Source organism: Otolemur garnettii, unplaced genomic scaffold (assembly GCF_000181295.1).
Source record: "Otolemur garnettii isolate 467f Iridium unplaced genomic scaffold, OtoGar3 scaffold00009, whole genome shotgun sequence".
NCBI classification, from domain to species: Eukaryota; Metazoa; Chordata; class Mammalia; order Primates; family Galagidae; genus Otolemur; species Otolemur garnettii.
This window is the reverse complement of record NW_003852404.1, coordinates 10,027,048-10,033,067: the sequence shown is the minus strand read 5'-3', so window position 1 is coordinate 10,033,067 and position 6,020 is coordinate 10,027,048. Positions and strand designations below refer to the sequence as shown.

General features: G+C 36.3%; 1 non-coding gene across 1 annotated transcript; it reads left to right on the top strand.

Annotated features, from left to right (window-relative positions):
- Window positions 1-5,516: 5,516 nt before the first annotated feature.
- On the top strand, window positions 5,517-5,618 carry LOC111723271. Its single transcript, XR_002771847.1, has one exon. It is a non-coding gene; the product is annotated as a U6 spliceosomal RNA (small nuclear RNA).
- The last annotated feature ends 402 nt before the right edge of the window (window positions 5,619-6,020 follow it).

Here is a 6,020-nt window from a genome sequence, read left to right as displayed (position 1 = left end):
GTATAATTTCAACAAAGAAATTACCCTATAAAATCAAAATATAATCATCAAAATTGAGATGTTAACACTGATACCTGACTACCACCTCATCCTCAGACCTCACTCTCGTTTCCCTACTTGTCACTGGAAATGCCCTCTTTACCAAAAGAACTTTTTCAGGATCATGTATTACCTTAATTGCCCGGTCTCTTCAATCTCCTTCAGTTTGGAAGAATTTCTCAGTCTTTCCTTGACTTCCATGATTTTTACACTTTGAAAGATAACAGACTCTCTAAAGTTGCGTTTGTCTGATTTACCTTCGATTAGATGCAGATCTTTGCATGTTTAGCATAGATTTTGCAAAAGGCTACTTTGTTAACTTGGATCCTTTGATTAAAATGCTGTCTCTTTTTCTCTTTATAACTAATGTGCTTTTTGGTAGGGAGATACTTTAAGACTGTAAATAGTTCATTTCTTATCGGTTACTCTTAACAGTTTAAACCCATTACAATTAAAATTTTTTTATTATTGGCTTTAAGGAAAGCTATTGATTTTATATGCTCACATTGTACTTAAGTGTCTTTCTAAACACTCCCAAGTTTCGGTATATTTATTTGAAACAGTTACTATGGATTTTCTAAGTTGTACGTTACCTGCTAATAGAGGATAATATGCAACTCTTCTTATTTCCTCCCCTTGTTTTATTGGCACACCCAAGAATTCTAGTACAATGTTAAATGTCTTACTTAAATCAAAGTGCTTTTAAATTTTATATTAATTATTATTTCTATAGTCTTTGGTAGGTGTATAATGAATAAATAGGTCTAGATTTCTAAGAAGACTGTTTTGCTTATAAATCAGAAATGGACATTTCAATTAGCAAATGACTTCTGAGAACTTTTGAACTGTTCCTACATCATATGTCTCCTTCAATACTGTAATATAATAACTTAAACATTTATATGTTTGCTGAGATCAAAAATTCTTATGTTCTATTATTCCTGGAACAAATGGTATATATTAACCGTGTGTTACCACTCGTCAAGTCTGCTAACTTGTCAAAGGACTTTCCTCACTGTATCCACAGGTGAGAGAGTCACACTCTTGACTGTGTGCGTTTCTGGGCATCTGTGTGAGTGAAGGTGCACTCTGTTTTTAATCACTTTTTTAGTCTTCCTTTGTTACACTTTTAATGGGAACCACTTGACTGTGAAGAGGTTGAAACCTGAAATCCAGGGCTTTCCTTGTGTTGCTATCTTCCAAGTCCCTTCACCTAATTTTTTTATTCGTAATTGTGTATTATTTTCCCTAAAAAAAGATGATCTACGGCAGTCCCCCCAAACATAGATCACTCTTTGAGTTAAGCATGTTGATGTTTTTCAACTCCAGGAAATTTTTACCATAGAAGTAGTTATATTGTTTTCAATTCCAGGGACGTGGGAAATGAAATCATTCTGTTGCCCTGGTGCCTCTCAACTCTAACTTCCGGTACCCGCCTACATGACAGGGTGCACATGGGCAGGACTTAGCTATGAGATAGAAATTCATGTGGTGGGAGGTGGAAGTGCCATGGATAAAGCACTTGTGAGATTCCTGCATCTTCACTTGATAGAAACTTCACGTTGAATTGTTATTAAATCATATCACCAAATTTAAATGTTAGAACTGATTGTACTGCATGAACTTAAAATGTTTTATTCACTCTAGAAATTGAGGTAGGATTTGATTAGATTCCTTTCCTTTTCTATGAGCTCCATGAGGGAAGGGACCATAGCTTTGTTGTGCACTGTCTTGATTAGAAAGTGAAACACAGGCTAAGTAATCAACAATTATTTGAATGACCCTTCAAGTTTGCTCGTAACAAATAACGTTACTCATTCAGGATACAATATAAACTTAATACCAAGCAAAGTGTGGGGAAAAGGCAGGAAGAGTTGGTGTCTTATAAAGCAGCTGAATAACTGCTAAGAATTAGTTTTGTTGAGAAAATCAGCAAATATGTTTACATAATGGAATATTTTAATTTGTTTTTAAAACTGACTGAGTCCAGTGCTCAAGCCTATAATCCCAGCACTTTGGGAGGCAGAAGTGGAAGGATTTCTGAGGTCAGGAGTGAAAGATCAGCCTAAGCAACATAGCAAGACCGCCCCCATTTCCTGTCTCCATAAAAAGAAAGTCAATAGCCAGGCAGGAAGTGGTGTGCCCCTGTAGTCTTAGCTACTCAGGAGGCTGAGGTGGGAGGATTGCTTGAGGCCAAAGGTTCAAAGCTCTGGTAAGATATGATTGTGTCACTGCACTCCAGCCACCAAGTCTCAAAAAAAGAAAAAAATATATTACCCTTGTTTTACAGTGACCATCACATTTTAGCAATATTGATTGAGAGATACAAGGTAACCAGGAAAAGACATTTTACTATAAGAAGAAAAAAAAATAGAAAAAACTACAAATATTAGAAGAATATAAGAAAAATCAATTTAGAACATTTGAATATAGATGGAATTTATCCAAAAATTACAAAAAGTAAGAGCATATAATTTTCTGAATAGCACCATTTGGGCTTCAATAAATTGTATTCTTCTCAAATTTAGATGTGTAAGGTGCAGATCATATTGTTTGACTTGAGTAATGCATTTTTTCCCTTTTAGTCAAAAAAAGAAAAAGGAAATAAAATCTAAAGAAGTTATCATTTTTAATGTAGAAATGCAATCTGAAAATTAAAGAAAAATTTTCTGATGTGTAGAATGATATAATTCCTGCTCCACTTATAAAATAATGACCTCTTTCTTTGGCTGTAATAAGCCTTTAGTATACCTGCAGCCTTCTGCACTGTAGTCCAGTGCTGGTGAACTTTGTCTTTAATGATTCTGTCAGTTTTCTACCATTGGTTTTCAGGGAGTATTAGGATAAAATAAAGACTTATACTAGACTGTGTTTATGGCAGCTTTGTGTGAGATCTTACCCTTCTTTAGCTTTGTGGCTTTCTGAATCATGTAGGAATGGATTTTCTAAAGTGAAACGTTGAGAACCTACATGTCATTTCTGCTGCTTTTTCATGAAATCTTATTCTTTGAATTGGTTGTATTACCACTGTTGTTTACCAGCCATAGAAACATCACTTCTGAATTTCCAAAATACATCCATACCAATGTTATCAATTATATATATATATATATATATATATGTATATATTTGCTTGTGTGTGCTTCTTGAAACTAGAGATAATGTCTTTTAGCTCTCTGTGTATTTGTTGTAACCTAACAGGTTATAGCTTAAAGCAATACATAAGAAATAGCAAAACGAGAGAAATACTAATCTTTTAATTCATTCCCACCACCACTTGCTTTCTGAGAACATACTGTTGTTTCAATGTATCCTGGCTGTCAAACATTATGGCACATTTTTTGCTTATGCTTCTTCACTAGGAGAGGTTCTTTGTGGTAATTGTCACATATACTTCCCATCTTTGTGAATTATCAACTTATAGCTCACCTGGCAGAAAGAGTGAGGAGCAAATACCCATAAACTAATGATCACTGTGGGTGCCATGAAGAACTTCTATGATGTATGTGGAGGCTGGATTTTGTGTCGATGGTATTTTATGCTTTCCTTGGAATTGTATTCCTGAAGCATGGCCTGCAGGGAAGAGTACTAATGTTCCATTAATATCATTAGAGTCATTAGTCCTGAGTTTAACTCATGTATTTGTTATGTACTGGTTTTCTTTGATTTGGGGATAGTTATCATCTCAACTTTCTAATTTGTAAAAGCCTACAGTATGCGTAGCATAGGATAATGCTGTGAGCTGAGAAGATGAGATTCTCTATTTAAAGATGTCTTTCTCACACACACACAAAGGAAGAGACATTGCATTGCTCTGCTAATGTTGTTAACTCACGGTCCTCCAGCTTAGTGGCTGCCTTACGAGTGTGGATAGCATTAGTTGAAACCTTGGCAAGTAAACATCACTTTCCCTAGTGATTTTTTTTTAAATTAAAAAAAAAAACAACAAAAAAACAGGGGTACAAGTGAATCTTTCCAAAAGTAGAGTATGAACGTTTTAACACAATAACTAAGAAAATGACATAAAGGCTATGTTAACCCGTTTAAGAAAAATATTTCAAATTGTGTATGAAAACACCACACTGTACCCTACGACACAAAGAAGGTAGAAACAAAACATTTTCATTATTAAGTTCATATAAGTAGACACACATGCACATTCACAGACCATTTTGCAAACTTAGTGCAGACTCAAGTCAAATAATGGAACATTTATATCAAAAGTCTTGATATCACAGTCACCTGAATTCCTGAAAAAGTTAATAAAAACAAAACCTGGCTGTGATATTTGGGAAATATACCCGACCTCTTTATGCCTTAGTATTTTCGTATGTAAATACGAATAGTAACATTGTTTACTTTGTAGGGTTTTGTGATGATTTCAAAGGGTCCATTTATTAAGTTTGAAGATCTTTCTTAAATTTATTTCTTTTCAATTAAACAGGGCCATCCAGTAATCATCTACACTCACGCAGGAGGGCAACTGCTGTTGGCAGTCCCTGCCTCCCATCACGTGGCTTCCTCAGTGCCAGCAAGGTACCTGTGTGCTGTGAATGGCCAGAGCCGGCCTGTCAGTGCCTGAGAGCCTGTCCCAATGTGGGAGCCCCTTCCTGTAATGCCACTGAAGACCGGGAATGGGGCTCTCAAACAATGATTTTGTTTATATGTAAAGACTGTGTGTCCTCACCCTCGTGGATGATACCTGTAACAGTACATGGAATCCCAGAGTTTTCCTAACGGGGTTAATCTCGAGTCCCACCTGCAGTACCTGGAGTTTGCTGCCCTTTCTCTTTTTCTCTGCTTCACTTCCCTACCAGGCCTTTCTGTGGGAAAGTGGAAAATGAGACAAAATAAATGCCTTATACACAAATTCCTATCTCAGAATTTGCTATTCTTAGGATACTTATAAAGTCACCGTTCCTCAACAAGGTATATAAGACTTACACGATTTTGGTGTTCATCTGATCTGTTTAATTTGGTATAGAGGGGTATGAAGGAATGCTCTTGATCATGCTTGGTAGAAGTATTACTATTCATCTACCAGGGGCCACTGCCAGTCACAAAATACAAAAATCCATAGGAAGGAGATGACCTTGTCAACTGGGAACCCCAAGAAAAAATATTTAGCAAAGGTGAACCATTAATCACACGGTAAGTACATGAGGTCTCAGTATACAAGGAAGCTGGCTCTCAAATCAATAGTAAACAGCAGATTGTTGAATACAGGGACAAAGAGAGTCTATTTCCTCTACGGAAGAAAACAAAATGTTAGGTGAATTGAAAAACTAAATAGGAACAGCAAGAAGCTGTGAAGTTATTATAAGAAAAAGGTTTTCTTAGGTTTTCTTAGGTTTTCTTTCTTTCACAAAGGTGACCTAAAGATAGGAAAAGATTCCTTAAAACATCCATGGTAAAATTGGTGACAATCTGATGACATAAAATTAAGAATTTCTTCCCACAAAGAACATCATAAAGTTGTGCTCGCTTCAGCAGCACATATACTAAAATTGGAACAGAGAAGATTAGCACGGCCCCTGTGCAAGGATGACATGCAGATTAGTGAAGCGTTCCATAAAAGAAAAAAAAAGAACATCCCAAAGTTGACAATAAATTGCCAGCATAAAAAAAATGTGATATCTAGAATTGAGAAGCGTTAACAATAACTCAAATAAAGTCATGACAATCAGTGATATAAGATAGCAATAGAACATGCTATTTTTTCCTTTTCTTTTTTTTTTTTTTTTTGAGACAGAGTCTCTCTCTGTCACCCTGGGTAGAGTGCCGTGGTGTCATAGCTCACAGCAACCTCATACTCTGGGACTCAAGAGTGATTCTCTTTCCTCAACCTCCCAAGTAGCTGAGACTACAGGCGCTTGCCACAATGCCCAGCTATATTTAAGAAATGGGGTCTCTCTCTAGCTCAGTCTGGCCTCAGCCTCCCAGACTGCTGGGATTCCAGGCATCAGCCTCTGTGCCCAGCC